The sequence below is a fragment of the Callorhinus ursinus genome, unplaced genomic scaffold (assembly GCF_003265705.2).
Source record: "Callorhinus ursinus isolate GAN/ISIS: 27379988/994484 unplaced genomic scaffold, GSC_fseal_2.0 scaffold32, whole genome shotgun sequence".
Lineage (NCBI taxonomy): Eukaryota > Metazoa > Chordata > Mammalia > Carnivora > Otariidae > Callorhinus > Callorhinus ursinus.
Window position 1 is genome coordinate 18,519,782 of NW_027397094.1, and position 16,787 is coordinate 18,536,568.

Genomic DNA, 16,787 nt, shown 5'->3' on the forward strand with positions numbered 1-16,787 from the left:
CACTGGAAAAGCTAAACTAAGGGCAGGCTGTCAAGTCAAGGAGCTAAGGAACAGAACTCCAGACTTGGCAATGCATTTGGGGTGAATCAGATACAGGTCACCTGCACAGCACATGAGCAGATCTCCAGTTTCTAGAAGGGGGAAAGTTCCCAGAGATCCTGAAACTGCTGAGACCCCCACCCAAGAGTGCGCCTGCCTGGGCTGAGAGGATCGAGTGGCCCTTTCTCCAAGGGGGCCTGATGGAGCAGTGTCTGCTCCTTCTCTGAAATTCTCCTGCCGCTTCCACAGTGGGACAGGGTGGGGAAGTCACCTGACTGTGTCGGCACGGAGGAGGGCACATTTGGTTACCTAGAGAGTAGACTCAAGTCCTGTTCTTGCCCTATCCAAGCGCTGTGACCTAACCAAGTTACTTAAACTTTTGGAGTTTTGATTTCTCCTTCATAAAGTGAAAAGCATCGTGTCTTCCTTCATTCTGTTATCATAAAGATTAAGATTATGCATATGCAGCAGTCGGTATGCTCCGGCCCATGGTAAATGGCTCAGGAAATAATAGCTATTAGTAGTATTACCAACACAAAGAGAAACTCTAAAATGTGAAAGAGGAGGGGCGCCTGGGTGGCTCAGTTGGTTAAGCGACTGCCTTCGGCTCAGGTCATGATCCCGGAGTCTCGGGATCGAGTCCCGCATCGGGCTCCCGGCTCAGCGGGGAGCCTGCTTCTCCCTCTGACCTTCTCCCCTCTCATGCTGTTTCTCTCTCTCCCTCTCTCAAATAAATAAATAAAATCTTTAAAAAAAAAAATGTGAAAGAGGAAATAAAATAATAAATGAAGTAAAATCAAATGTGAAAGAGTCTCAGCAGCATGGAATCTTCGTTTGGAATAAACGCCAATGGTCATCTAAGCCGTCCTTGTCCAAAGTCCCTGGCACTTTGAGAGACAGGGGGTCTGCTCCTGCCCGCTCTGCCCTGCTCGGGCCCTGTGCTTTCCAAGCAGCCACCTCTCCCACCTCCTGGGAATAAAACCACAGGCCAGGGCAATCCTGCTCAGGCTTGAGAATGTAACCCTCCTGCGGGTAGCGAGTGTGACCATTACAACAGGCCAAGTCCATATCACACTATGCACCCCTTGAATTTCATTACATGTGCTGTGGTTTGTCTCATATGGGTCTGGTCTCTCCAACTACATCTGAAGTTCCTGGTGGCCAAGGACTGGGCTTGTACCACATTCAGGCTTCCCCCAACTCTGGTCCTGAGCTGACTGTAGGTATTTACTAAGACTTGCTGTTTGCTTGAAAAACTATTTTGCATTTGACTGGAGCTTAACAAATAATTAAATAAATACAGAAATAGAGTTTATCTGTCATAAAGATGATCTTCCCATGACTCACAACAACCACTGCATTTAAGAAACTACTTTCTGTTGAGATGAAGGGGAAATGTTAGAGATAGTCCCATAATTATTTGGGAATCCGAGTTTTTAAATGGTTGGTGGTGATTCTAGAATTGCTACAGAGGAGGAATTTAGGGTCACCATCGGGTTGGGCAAGGGCATCAAGAGATTTGTCGTAAAGCTGTGATTTCTTAGCAAGTTCATTGCTTTTTAAACTTTATTTCATGTTCTTTTGGACTAGCTTTGGGAGATATTGGAGATTATGGGGGAAAGAGGTCTGAAGACCTCCATAAGCAAAATAATATGTAGTGTCAGCACCACCAGAAGTAAATATTTTAATTCCTAAATTTTGGGGTCTATTCCTTTCCCTACTGTGTTAGTTATCTATTGCTGCATGACAAATTACCCCGATACTTAGTAGCTTATATAACAGACATTTATTATCTCACAGCTTCTTTGGGTCAAGAATTTGGGAATGGCTGAGCTCATGGTCTCTCATCACACTGCAACCAAGATGCTGGTGAGGGCTGCATAATCTCAAGTTTGGACCAGAGCTTGAGAAGCCATTTCCAAGATGGCGCACTCACATAGATGGTGGCAGCAGGCCTCAGTTTCTCCCCACATGAGCTCTCTCTCCATGGGTAACCTGCATGTCTTCATGATATGTCAGTGGCTTTCCCCAGAGCAAATGAACCTGGAGAGAGAACAAAGAGGAAGCCCAAAGCCTCAGTGACTTTACACCATGGCATCAGCCTTGCTCTCATTAATTAGAGCAAGTCACTGAATCAAGTATATACTCAGAGGAGGAAAATTGAGCTCTACCTTTTGAAGGAAGGAATTTGGGAACATATTTTAAAACCATCATCCTATTATTAGCAAGCCTCAGGACAGGTCCCATGCCTCGGATTTATACAGAGCCACTGTTTCTGAAGTTGTTTCAGTCAAGATGGGTTGTTGCAACAAACCACCCTCAAATCTGAGTGGCTTATTGCTCTAAAGTTTTCCCACTCTTGCTGTAACACGGCTAAGAGAGGACCTCTAGTCATTGTCACAGCTCAGGGACTGAAGACGATGGAGTCTCTGTCTTGACATACCCTTCCATGTATACCAAACCAGGAGAAGTCTACAGCAAATCTCACGCTGTTCATAAAGCTTCAGACTAGAAATGACACACATCACACACTATATTGGTCAAAGAAAATCACATGGCCCAGGGGCGCCTGGGTGGCTCAGTCGTTAAGCATCTGCCTTTGGCACAGGTCATGAGCCCAGGGGTCCTGGGATTGAGCCCCACATGGGGCTCCCTGCTCTGTGGGAAGCCTGCTTCTCCCTCTCACACTCCCCCTGCTTGTGTTCCCTCTCTGTCAAATAAATAAAATCTTAAAAAAAAAGAAAGAAAGAAAGAAAGAAAGAATGGCCTGACTTCAAAGGGGGCATAGGGTGTGCAATCCAAACTGTCTAGAAGAAGGGAAACCAGAACACTTGCTTAACATACAGTGGTGAACGTTAATCACCTCTATTTGACCCTCTTCAGTAGTATTATACTTAAAAAAAAAATTAAAATGCAAGAGCAGGATTAAAACATTCTCTGGGAGCCTTCACTGGGTTCCCTGAGGGGAGGATTGTTCTTAGAAACACTTTAAATCTCTTTACATTGAGATTGACCCGTATGCAGGGACTAAATCAGACAATACAAGAGAGTAGGGTTTTCTCCACATACAAGGCAGAGTTGCCTCAACCCTCAAGATCCCTCTCACATAAAAGGTGCTAAAGGCAGAACAAGAGCCTTAGAAATGCAATAGGCAACAAATAATTTCAAACATCCCATTATTATCTAGTTCTGTCATCTTCATTGTGATCATGGTGATTTTGAATGTCTTCACTCCCTATCTGTGTGCTTTGCTGTTTGTTTCCCCCAGAATCCCTCTGACTTTCAGCAATAATTAATGACCCATTAACATGTTAAGTACGCCCTCATCATTATTTATTCATCTAGCATTAGAAATGATGAGCCCATCCTGGGGGAAACGGCAGCAAGGTCTCTCTGGGGGGCAATCACTGGGCTCTACGAAGGGAAAGGCTGGACATGCTCTGCCTCCCCAGTGCCCTGGGGTTCTTCTGGAAAAGCACCAAGGCGAGCTTTGAGAACTGCAGCTGAGAAATCATGGAGGCCGCGTTTCAGTTCAACTTGGCCTGCCCTCCAGGAAGACGCTGCAGATTTAGGTCACAGCCCGAAATTTTCAAATGACTAATTTTTACCATATTCCAAAATATGAATTACTAAAGTAGGAGAAGAGCTCCTGCTCTAAAATCCCCATGAGAGCAGCGTGCATGTGTTCTCAGGAAAAGGAGAAGCATCAATGAGCCCAGGACTTTAAATCAAATAACATAAGCAATTGCTTTTTAAGAAAATCATTCCAGACTGAAGAGGCTCTAATCCTGCTTCCCAAGCTCTGTCTGTGTGTGTAACTCCATCAGCCACTGACCTGGAATGTTCCTTTAGGGCTCCTTCCCAATTGTCTAGCCGGGATATCACAGGATCTATTGATTATCCAAAACTCCAGACTCCCTTCTGCCATGTACACAAAGCTTCAGGGTACCTTTCCCTGTTCCCCCAGCACCTTATTTTCCTCGCCTGATTGGTGGTGTTCTACACAGCGTTTTTTATTCCATGAGCAGCTTAGTCACAACCACCTTGATGACACCGTCCCCTATGTTCACCCTGGCTTTCCATCTGGAGGGTCTTTAGGTCTTATGGGCCATGTTTCAGTATCTCACCAGCGCCTTCAGGTAGAGGAAAGTGCTTTGCACAGCGGAGCGACTGAGGAAGGAAGGAGGAAGGCAGGTGTTCTCAACCAGAGCCACAGACCAGCATCAAGTGTTCACAGAGCTGGCTATGCCCTTGCTGTCTCTGCTGCATCCACAGAAACAAATTGCGATTCCCTGACCAAAAACAGTAAGGAAATGGGATTTCCTAGATGAAACTTGTCCTTCAATAAAAGAACACAGTTACCTGCTTGAGGCCCTGGAGTCTGTCTGCCCTGGGCTGGTGGTCTGCCTCAGCCTCTGATAAGCAAATGATCTGACATCACCAAGCCGCCTTTTCCTCCTGCAGAATGAGGGTAATGGCTGTTCTGACCTCCCAAGGGTTACTGGGAGAAGTGAATGAAATATGCACGAGAAACAGCACCAAACATAAAGTGTTCACTAATTACTACCCAAGAATTTTAAGTCATTCATCCTAATTAGGCTTTCTCATATTGTTGGTGTTTCTCTACAGTTTCTATGTGCTTGTGCCTTTTGGTAGGTAAGGGATCAGTGCACAGCAGACACATATGAACATCACCCAGACAGGTGTGAGCATTACCCAAACAAATTAGGGAGGGAATTCATTATCACGTTATCCTAACACAATCTACAAACTAAACCAATGGAGTTAGGATCATTCCTTCCACCCCTGGAGATTATAGCATGCAGGGATTTCTGCTGCGAGCCCTGAGTTGTGCATCACATAGCTCATGTAAACAGGGTAGGCCAGCTAGGAGTGGGTGAGTGGGGACAGGAGAGCATAGAAACTTTGTTCCCTTCCTCCTAGGAATCACAGAAAGTCCAGGGTGAGGTGGAGTCCCAGCGTCTGAGTCTTGAGACACAGAGGGGATGCAGCCCCAGCCCGCCTGCCTGCAGACATGGAGTGTCCTCTCCAATCAGGCAGCAAGGGTGCAGGGGCTCAAGGGCCCTTCCTCCCACCTCCACCACACCCCTCATTTCATGGACGTTGGGACCCCCTCCCCGGGGCACCACCATCACCAGTGGGCGCTTCTCAGAAAGCAGACCAGGACCCTGGCCCCACCCTGCCCATCATGTTCACTTAGTGTTTGTTTCGCTTTCCACTTAGTGTTGTCAGCCCCAAAGTGACACAGAGTGAAGCCTCTGGGGGCTGAATCTAAGTCAGCAACCTCCCCCAGGCTCAGTCAAAAAGCTGCCCTGGGGGTCCCCCCTGCACAGCCATCTCCTCCAGAAATCACAGACCCTGGCTTCCCAGCCTTCCCTTCCTCGTTAGACCGTTACACAACCATGACAAGCTGAACACCCACTAGGCTACAGCCAGGAGAACATGCAACTTTGATGCACAGATTTGTCTGCAAGGGAAGAGGAGGGAACCTTCCAGGGACCAACTGCTGTGCGAAATTTTACCTGCCCTGTGTCTTGTCCGCTGCCCTTGCTCCCTTCACGTCCACGGCCTTCGTGACGCGGCCCTGTCCCTATGGCAGAGCTGTGGCCGTTCACACAGCTCTGTAGGGGTGAGCTGGGCGTGACCTTTCCTGGGGGCAGCCACCTGGGGGGATGGCTGCTTGCTGAAGCATGGGGTGGGGCACAGAGCCACTCGCCTTCCTTTCTTCTGTCCTAAAACCATCCACGTAACGGGAATCCACCGTTGCACACGTCACAGGAGAGAGGAGACCCAGAAACTAACAAAAAACTGGCCCAGCCGGTTTGTTTTGGGGACTGGAGTTTGGAGGAGAACCCCTCCATGGGGTACCACAGCACCTTAGGAAGCCAAAGATGTGTTCGAGGGGTGTGATTGGTTCTATGTGTCAGCTTGGCCAGGCTACAGTACCTGGTTCTTTAATTAAACAATAATCTAGGCATTTCTGTGAACATATTTTGTGGATGTGGTTGGTGTCTACAATCAGTTGACTTTAAGATCAACCTCAATAATGTGGGTGGGCCTCATCTAATCAGTTGAGGTCCTCAAGAGTCAAAACAGGTTTTCTAGAGAAGAAGAAATTCTGCCACAAGACTACAAAGTTGACTCCTGCCTGAGTCTCCAGCCTGCCAGGTTGCCGACAGACCTCAGAGCTGCCATCCCAATCCCACTGTTTCAAGGGCAGTGGCCCTGCTGGGCACCACTTCCGGCGCTATAGTGAGGTCTATTATTCCATGCTCAGAAAGGACCCCCGTCCCATCCAGGACGGGACATACCTCATAGCCAGTCTCATCTCAACCTACCCATGATGCCACCCTTCTCCCTATGGTTTTCATCAACACACAGGTGGACCAGGTTGAACCTCAGCAGACAGCAAGATTTGCTGACAGCTTACCGCTGACTCAGTCAGGTAGGGGGTGCCGGCTCTTAAAGGGTTTCCTTTTTTTATCACATCATGGCCGTTGGTGTGAGGTGAGGGGCAAACCAGGGGCTGGAGATCGGCAGATCCAGGTGTGAGGCCCAGCTGTACTGTTTACTGCCTGTGCATCCTTGGGCCTCTGTCTTAGCATCTGTAAAATGGGAGTAACAAGAGGATTACCTAACTCACAGCAATGCCGTGAGGCTCAGGAAAGTAGAGGTACATAAAGCATTTGGAGCACTGTAAAGAATATAGAAGCTACTCATGAATTAACTGAATTATTTTCATGACTTTCCATCTGTCTGGGAATAAACCCCACATAGCAAACCATTTAGAAGAAACTTTTCCAGCCTGTGCTGCTGCAAGGGGCCGGATCTTAGCACACACACGTAGAACTGTGAGTCTTGGTGCGTTACTGCCCTCTTCAGATTTCGAGGGAGGCGGCTTGGCTCTGTGACCTCATGGCCCCCACTTTTCACCAACGGCCGGCGGAAAGGATCATCAAATGGTATCAGTCCATCTGGGTGGCCAATCCCTCCCAAAGTTTCTTCTTGGCCTCCTAACATTTGTTTAGTCCAACACAGGCTCCATGCCCTGAATTTGGGGTAGGAAACAACCAAGTCATAGACTTAACCAGAACCTATGTCTTCCAACACAGACCATGGAGCCCTGCAATAATCTGCCCATGGATGGCTACTTATAGTGTGAACCTGGCACTGACCCCACTTTTTAGGGCAGCACAGAGATGAGAACATCAGCTAAGGGCTGGTTTCCGGATTATTTGCTTTTGCTGTGTTCCGCACAGTTTGGAGAAGTCTATTCTGTTGTCTGCCCTGCCCGTCCACCCAGAGTGGATCCCTATGGCTCTACATCAGGCCACTCCCCAAGCTCATGCGTCTATGCAGCCGGAAGAACAGTGAGAACTCAGAACTCCACATTCTGCTTTCAGAGCCCTGGGTGTTGCTGGGGTCGAGGGGGGTCCAAGCCCTGCATCTGTGGAGCAGGAGTTCAGGGAGGCTTCAGTATGAGCCATGAAAAGAAGCTGGATCTCTCCCTTGCCAGTGTGCCACTTAACCTGCCCGAACCTCTAATTCCCCCCACCATAGATGAGGGCGACATGATCTACATGTGTATGTGTCATAAAATTCTTAAAATGCTGCAACGAACAATGCCTGATCCACAGAAGACGCTTAGTAACACTGTTATTATTATTCTTTTTCCAATGCTATGATCCAACATAAGCAAAGAGAGAAGGAAATAGACAGACAGAGAGACTAGCAGCCCAACTAGATTTGCTGTCCAGACCACCGAGGCAGGAGGGAGAGGGATCACACCCCATGCGTGGTTCTTTGTAATCTGTCCAGGATTCCCTCCCAGTTTGTTTGGACAGAAAGGAAGGGACCCTGCAGTTTAGAAGCAAACTGAAGGTGGGGCTCTTTGGGTTTATTTGATTAGGTACAAAATGCTGGGGATGTGGTCTCTTGGTCTCTTCTGCCAGTGACTATGTACAGTCATTTGTGGGTTTGGGGCCAGGGTGACTGGCACGTCCTGGGCTTTGGCCTCAGTCTTTGGCATTTAACCACAAACCACATGGAGAAAAGCCAGGTTGCAGGTAACTCTTCTCTGCCCCCAAAACTCCAAAATGGGTCCTCTGCGGTGGGGGGCTCTATTGGGGCCCTCATTGCTCCCAAGAGCACCCGCTGCCTCAAGGTTACTGGGAGGACCAAATGAGAGCAAATTAACCCAGAGGAAGGGGCTGGTGCAGAGAAAGTGTCAGGTGAGGATGTACCACGGCATCCTTGCCCCACCACCGTGTACAGGTGAGCATGCTGGGCCATTGGCCACTCCTCTAAGATAGCACTCCTAGCAAATGGTGTCTTCCCAGCAAATGCCATCTTAGCTAGTGCCTCCCTCCCCCAGGACTCCACGTCCTGTTCAATGGAGGCAACAAAGGCACGCAGACTTGTTGCTCTCCTTCCCTTACCCACCCCCTGCATCTGCACCATGTCGGATGCCCTTCCCACGTGTCACCAGGTGGAGCAGGTTGCCATGGCTCCCTCCTCATCCCCAAGGGTACAACAAGTTCTAAACATCTGGCAGGCAAAGATTTGATTGCCATCTCTGAGCAGAGCGTGTTTCTCAGAAGGAAAACAAGAGCAGCTGCTTGCTGAATGGGCTAAATATGAGAGGTGGCCTGGGACGTGCAGGGCCAAGTGGTTCAGAGAACGAGAGAAAGAGTGAGGCCACAGGGGCGCCTGGGTGGCTCAGTCGGTTAAGCAGACGCTTAACTTCGGCTCAGGTCGTGATCTCAGGATCCTGGGATGGAGTCCCACGTCAAGGATCCCTGCTCAGCGGGGCAGTCTGCTTCTCCCTCTACCCCTCCCCCCTGCTCATGATCTCTCTCTCTCTCTCAAATAAATAATAATAATAATAATTTTAAAAAGAAAAAAGAAAGAAAGTAAGAGTGGGGCCATAAAGCTACAGGGCAGCCAGGTCCATGTCTGTGTTTTGGGAACAACCTTGGAGGGCTTGCAGGTTGGTAGACCTCGGGACAAGTGATAAGAGGGACGGGTGTGGGAGGTGTCATTTACTCATTCCACAGATATTTATTGAGTCCCTGGTGCCTAGGAGCTGGGAATAATATGGGGGTGAATGAGATTATAGGGCTCCTGGCCTTGTGAGGCTTACATTCTGGCTTGGGGTGGGCAGCATGCATCAATCAAGGAAATTAAATTAAACAAATAAATTACATTAAAGAAGGTTTCATGCTGTGAAAATTGCTGCATGCATTGTGCTTGAGGGTGGGCCATATAGGGTGTTTAGAATTAAGCTGATTTCTGAGAAAGCTTGAAATAAAATGAAGTACTGTACACAGCTGGTTAAAAAAAAAAAAGGCTACATAGATAAGCCCAGAATTCAGTACTCTAAGAGGTTTATGCCCCTAAAAGAAATTATAATGTATAATTTACAGTTAATTTTTAAAGTTAATTATTTTTAAAAGGCTTTTTAACAACTTCCAAGTGAGAGATTCATTCACTCTGATGATAAGCTGTTATCTCGAAACATTATACACAACCAGGCAATCCCCCCTTCAAAATGTTCCTGTGGAGCCAGTGAATGTTAGCAGGTGTCAGGGAACCTGTGGACAAATGCAAAAAGAGAGGGCCAGATTAAAGGAAGTCACTCCAAATCAGGGATCATTTGGTTACAAAAACAGGAACCTGTTGGAGGAAGCTCAAGTAAAGACTAACATAATTTGAGCAATGGGGGTGTCTTATAGACCCCAAGGGCCAGAAATAGTGACGAGCCCATGAGGGACTAGAACCAGGAATTGAAAGTTTTCCAGAACTGAGAACTCACTTTCTCAGAGGCCATGTGGTTATTGCTTTTTAAATTTAATGGGTTGGGGCGCCTGGGTGGCTCAGTCGGTTAAGTGGCTGCCTTCAGCTCTGGTCATGATCCCAGGGTCCCAGGATTAAGCCCCGCATCGGGCTCCCTGCTCCGCAAGAAGTCTGCTCTCCCTCTGCCCCTCCCCCTGCTTGTGCTCACATGCTCTCTCTCTCTCTCTGAAATAAATAAAATCTTTAAAAATAAGTAAATAAGTAAATTTAATGTGTTTATAATACTAGTTGTCTGTGGGATTGCTTTTTCATAATTCTTTATTGTGTTAAAATGCATACAACACAAAATTTGTCACTTTAATTATTTTTAATTCCAACATCCCTGCCATGTTTGGTTCTGATGCTTGCTCTGTCTCTTCCGATCACGTTTTTCCCTTTTGATGTGGCTTGTCATTTTTCTTGATAGCCAGACGTGATATACCACTGCTGCAAACAAGCACTTAGCAATGTCGTGTTGAGGTGTGGAGTGGGTAGGTGCTCTGTAGTCCTATGATTAGGTCTCTGTCCTTCAGTGAGCCAGGGTCTCTGGACAGTGAGCCTCAGGCATGCATCTCAGTGTTTCTCTCACCCTTAGGTGGACAGGATGGCCCGAGTGGGCTAGAACTGGTATTTCACTTTTCCCATGGGCAAAGCTAGAGCTGACTGCAGTTGGACGCTTCCCTTACCCAGGTCAGTTACCCTAGCCTAGCAGGTTAGTCTCTGGTTAACTAGTTTCCCCTGAGGGCAGGAATTGTTAAAAAGAACAGTGTCCTAGTGTATTTCAGGTTGGTTTCCTCCCCCATCCCTCCCCGCTACACCTCCCACCCCAGTCTCTACTTCAGGAAGCCAAGATTCCTTCTATTTGCCTGGCTCTCTCTCCAATCTTAGATGCAATGGTTTGCCCCGTGCCCTCCCCTTCATGGATCCAGAAGAGTTGTTGATTTTTTGGTCCATTCAGCTTTTAACTTGTTCTTAGGGTGGGGAGGTGACTTCCAAGCTCCTTCCATGTGGAACCAGAAACTGTTTTAATCATTTTTAAGTGCACAGTCCAGTAGCATCAATTACATCTACAGTACTATGCAACCATTAGCACTAAATATTCCCAAAACTTCTTCTTTACGCTGAACGGAAACTCTCTACCACTCTGCAGTAATAGTGCTGGTCTGGCCACTGGCATACTACAAGTATGTCTGAGTCCCTGTTTTCAATTCTTGGAGGTAGATGTATATACCCAGAAGTGGACTTCTACGTTTAGCTTCTTGAGGAACCGCCATAGTGTTTTCCACAGTGAGTTTGCCATTTTGTATTCACACCGGTAATGTACAGAGGTCCCAATTTCTCCACAGCCCTGCCAACACTTGTTTTCCATCTTGCTTTTTGTTTGTTTGTTTTAATTATAGCCATCCTAGTAGGTATGGAGTGGCATTTCATTGCGGTTTTGATTTGCATTTTCCTAATGGCTAGTAATGTTGAGTACTTTTTCATATGCTTATTAGCCTTTTATATTTATTCTCTGGAAAAAAAATGTCTGTTCAGTCCTTTGTCCATTTTTTTAATGTGAATTGTTTTTGTTGTTCTTGTGTTGTGGGATATTCTGGATATTAAATCCTTATCAGGTATACATTTTGCAAATATAGGTTCCCAGTCTGTATGTTGTCTTTCCACTTTCTTGATAATGTCCTTTGATGCAAAAAAGTTTTAATTTTGATGAAAGCCAATGTATCTCTTTTTCTTTTGTTGCTTGTGCTTTTGGTGTCATATTGAAGAATCCATTGCCAAAACAAAGTCATGAAAATTTATCCCTGTTTTCTTCTAAGAGTTTTGGGGTTTTAGCTCATACATTTAGATCCACTAACCATTGCAGGCAGGGGCTGCCCCTTGCAGGCAGGGGCTGTCTTAGAGTTCGTGAGTGCCGACAGCCCAGCCCTGACACCCTGCCCACAGGTTCTGGTTATGCCCGATAGTGGGAGATGATAACATAACAGTAATAATAGTAGTAATAATACTGGGAGTACCAGATAAGTGTGTGTGACAAGGTCTGTCTGCCACAGGCCTTCCCAGATTTCTGGATTTCTTGGGTAGTCCGTGTTCTGTTTGGCCAAAGACAGGTGTTAAAAAAGACAATTTTCACTACAGTCACCTCCAGCTCTTCAGAGAAATGGCATTTTAGGACTAATAAGATGACCCAGTACTGGAAAACCACCACTCTAGAGCCGTTTCATGTCCTTAGCTTCATTTTGCATATGCGTGTCCTCTCTAGTCAGCACAACCTCAGGCTGATCTTTCATCCGTGGGGCCATCCAGGGCTGACCCCTAGAGAGTCCTCAGACTTTCTGGTTGTGATGTGTCTGACCTGGATCCCAAGGGCACCTGGCCACGAGTGCTGTCCCCTTCCCTGGCACTGATCACTGTGACGTCTCTGCATTTGGTCCAAAGTCCTGCCCGTTCAATAAAACACGATACCTCTGTCTGACCTCATGAACAAAGGAGAGCTAGGATTATTTAAGGTAAACAGAACAGCACTGAGCACCAGAATTTGCCCATGAAGGTGGAGACAGAAGTGAATCAGTGTGGTCCCTGTTCTCAAGCTGAGGACAGACACACAGACAAGCCCCACAGCTGTATTTTTTTTTAATATTTTTTTTAAAGATTTTATTTATTTATTTGAGAGAGAGAATGAGATAGAGAGAGAGCATGAGAGGGGAGAGGGTCAGAGGGAGAAGCAGACTCCCCGCTGAGCAGGGAGCCCGATGCGGGACTCGATCCCAGGACTCCAGGATCATGACCTGAGCCGAAGGCAGTCGCTTAACCAACTGAGCCACCCAGGCGCCCAAGCCCCACAGCTGTATTAACAGAGGTTCTCACAAAGCAGTGCGGGACCCCAGCGGCAGAAAGAATTCCTCCAGCTGAAGTTGTAGAGGATGGTGTGTGGCGTGCGGGAGAGGAAACCAGGAAAGGCTGCTTGTAGAAGAAATGATGAGATGGTCCTTGGATGAGGAGTCTGCCAGACTAAGTGGAGTGAACCCTCTGGGCAAAGGGACAAAGCAAATAGTGGCACAAAAGCTTGACAATTCCAGGAACTTTGGGAGAATACCTCTGTATCATCCTTTCAACAAGACCATTGTCTGAAAAGTAAAGTATGGTGAAGATGCTGCCCACGGAGCCTTTAACCCTAATCATGCACGTACCTATTCACTGCCAGAAACCAGTCTGGAGCAGTGTGCAGCAGGCAAATGACCGGGCCCCAAGTGCAATATGGCAGTGGAGGTTTGAGGTGCAAACAGGCAACTCAACTATGTTGAAAGAAGACTCTCAACCCCCAGGGGTGCCTTGGGGTGGTCTGGAAAGGAAGAAAAACTCCTGGTCAGGATATCTGTGTGATGCCCTATAGAGAGTTAGGATGCTCAGCTGATTGTAGGAAGTTCCCTGGGATGGCAGAATTAATTCCAGGCCACCATCTGAAGCTTCAGGCCCACTTACCAGGATGTGGTTCTGCTTCAGAACACCCGACCAGACAGGGGGGGCAAATGTCCCAGAGGCACCAACCTTATCCTCTGCCGGATTGAGATTTAGGGCAGGCTGAAAGACATGACTTAACATTCAAATATGTATTCCAAACAAGAGGTCCAAAGTCCAATGAAGACTCAGAGTCACATCCAGTTTGTGGACCCAAAAAAACTCCCCAAGAGGGGCAGGCTGGGTGAGTTCTGAGCATTGAGAGAGATTGGGATGGTGGGGGGTAGAGACAGAAAAGGCTCAGAGAGGCATATTCTAGGTAGAGGGAGGAAATAGTATTACTAAATTACTAAAAGCACATGAACAAGAAAAGAGAGATGGATTTCCAGGCTGCTTCTGGAATAGCCAGATATTTTTCTCAGAAAGGCTGGTCACATCTGTTGACAGCTTGTGAAGAGCCTGACTTCCTCAGCAGATCTCCCCATGCGTCTTCAAGATCAGGTCAGTCTGGGGTCCCAAATGATAGATCATGTAGCTGGATCAGTACACACAGGCCAGGCAGGAACACCTTCAGAATCCACAGAAGCGTCCACACAGCGCCAGACAGCTCAGGCCGTCCTCGTTCAACACCTTGGTTCATGAATAAGCATGTGTTGATGGTGGTGATACAGAGAGGGGTTGTCATGGGTTGAATCCTGTCCCCACAGAAGATGTTGAACTCTAATGCTCAGTACCTATGAATGACCTTATTTGGAGATAGGGTCTTTACAGATGATCAATTTAAGATGAGATCAGTAGTGTGGGCCCTACTCTAGTGTGACTGGTTTCCTTATAAGAAGGGGAAAGCCATGGGGCTTCTGGGTGGCTCAGTCAGTTAAGTGTCTGCCTTCAGCTCAGGTCATGATCCTAGAGTCCCATGATCAAGCCCCGCATCAGGCTCTCTCTAGGCTAGTGATTAAATATAAATTATGAAGGTTCAGAAATAGATGCGACGGTTGATTCCTGAGACTATGACCAGGCTTTCCCCCGGCAATTGGTGTTAGTTCTATTCCACGTGGGACATGGTAGCGAGTCATTGGCACCTTGGCGCACGCTGGCTCTCTGGCTGAGCAGAACCTGATGAATCTCTTCCCCAGAAAAATGCCCCCCCAACACACACTCAGACAGGTACAGAGCTCTGCGTGAATTTCGGGGCACGTGTCCCTGGACACTAATGATGTAAAGAGTTAGGGAAAATAGAGCAAGAGCTCATTGTGTGATGTACCCACAAAAACTTGAAAATGAAAGCCGGCAGGTGTCCACCGAAATCTGGAAGACCTCAGACCTGTGTCGAGCCCTCTGACAACAGGCCTTTGTGATGAGTGATGCAGGAAGTTATCCCCGGTGATTAAGGATGTGCCCAGAGGAAATTGGTGCTCATCCTGACTCAGGTTACTGATGCAGATGCCTGTAAACCTGTGTATCCTGTGCTCCTGGCCCTGGCCTGGTTACTGTGCAAGGCCTGTGTCCCCACCAAGTGAGCAGGAGGTCTGCGTCTGAGCTGACCCACAGGTGCCTGCCCTCTGCTGTCTTGTGCCCCAGTGGCATGGGTCTCTGCTGACGCGAGGTGAGTGGCATCCAGATGAAGCCGCCTTGTGTGTTCCTGTAGCACATAGCACGGCCACCTCGTTGTTCGGGGCCCTTCCCTCAGGGGCCTCCATCTCATTTGCTCCAAAAGCAAATGAACAGCAGGTCCCGGAAAAGGCTGACACCCCACTCCCCAGTCAGCCCTGAACAGTCATTTTACACTTGAGATCCAATAGGGGGCACTGGCCCAGGAGGGGTCACTTGCCTGGCCCCGGGCCAGCTCTCTTTCACCCCACTTCATTTGGAGATGCTGTGCCAGGTTCCAGCACAGGCAACAATATCCACTCTGGACCAACCTCATCCTAAATCACTCATTGCCCCTTGTAACTAAAACCAAAAGAATGAAGTCACTCCCTGGTTTGCATGACACAAATTTCCACAAGCCAGTGTTCACAGCCCTGGCCCCGTGTTTCCACCCTGCCCACCTGTCTCCGTGTCACGCCGCCTGCAGCCTGCTCCGGCCCGCCTCTGGGAAGGGGAGGGTGCCAGGAGGAGAGGTGCCACTTGGTTAATACGTGTCCTTATAGATGGTGTCTCAGACCATGTGAGGACACTGGGAGAAGACAGCCCTCTGCAAGCCAAGGAGAGAGGCCCTAGAAGGAAACCAATCCTGATGACACCATAATCTTGGACTTTCAACCTCCAGAACTGTGAGGCAATAAATTTCTGTTGTTTCAGCCACCCAGTCTGTGGTACTTCGCTACAGCAGCCGGAGCGGACCAACACACTCCCTTAAGTCAAGCTTGGAAATACTTACCATTTGTGAAGAACAGTTAAAGTATTTTAAAGGAAACATGTTCGTAGCTATTTTCTTTTGGATTCCCTACAATAACCCCGTAAGATATTATGCCCATTTTATAGATGGGGGAACTGAGGTTTAAGAGAGTCATTTACTTCTTGTTGTGCAGCAGAAAAACCCAGCTGACCTGGGGGACCTGAGCTGGCCCTCACTCCTCCAGCTAGCACTATCCTATCCATTCCCTTTTATGAAAAAACCTACTTCAAAGTAAAAATCCTGGGCATCTGTTCCCTCCACATGTCACTATTGCACATGGAACATTTATAGAAATATCCTGCAAGAGTTGGATTCCTACTGCTTCTTATTCCATGCACTGTTGCCTAATTCATCCTTCTCACTGCTTATAACCTGAATCTCAGTTGTAAACCTCCACGGTGACAGACGTGCACCTGCAGAACACACATTCATAAAGACAAGGTGTCAAAGTCTCCAGCCCTGCTCGCTCCGCGGATGGACTGGAAAATCAAAGCTGTGCCATACACGGAAATCCAAGTGTGAGATGATTAATGGGAGTGTTCAAGTTCCTGGGCCTTCCAGGACGCCAGGGGAGTGTGCGATAGGCACCCCAGGAAGAAACAGGGCTGCCCAGACGTCACCCTGCAGGGCGCCACTTAACGGGGCCACCCACTCATTCTGGGGTGTCAGAACTTTAAAGACAAATCCTGCTTGCTTCCTGCCATTCAAGCACTATTATTCCCCCACCCCACCCCACGTTTTATACGATTAAAAAAAAGAACAGCTTTATTGATAGTATAAAATAACCTGCACATATTTGCAGTGTATGACTTGACAAATTTTGACCTTTGTGTACACTTCTGAAACTCCCACTACAATCAAGACAATGAGCATGACCATCACTTCCAAGCTTCCTAGTGCCTCTGGTAATCCCTCCTTCCTGCCCCCCTCCCACTGCTCCCCTCGCAATCACTGATCTGTTTTTGTCACATCCATTCGTTTGCATTTAGTACATAGCTGGTACTCCTTTGGTCTGGCTTCTTTCATTCAGCATAAT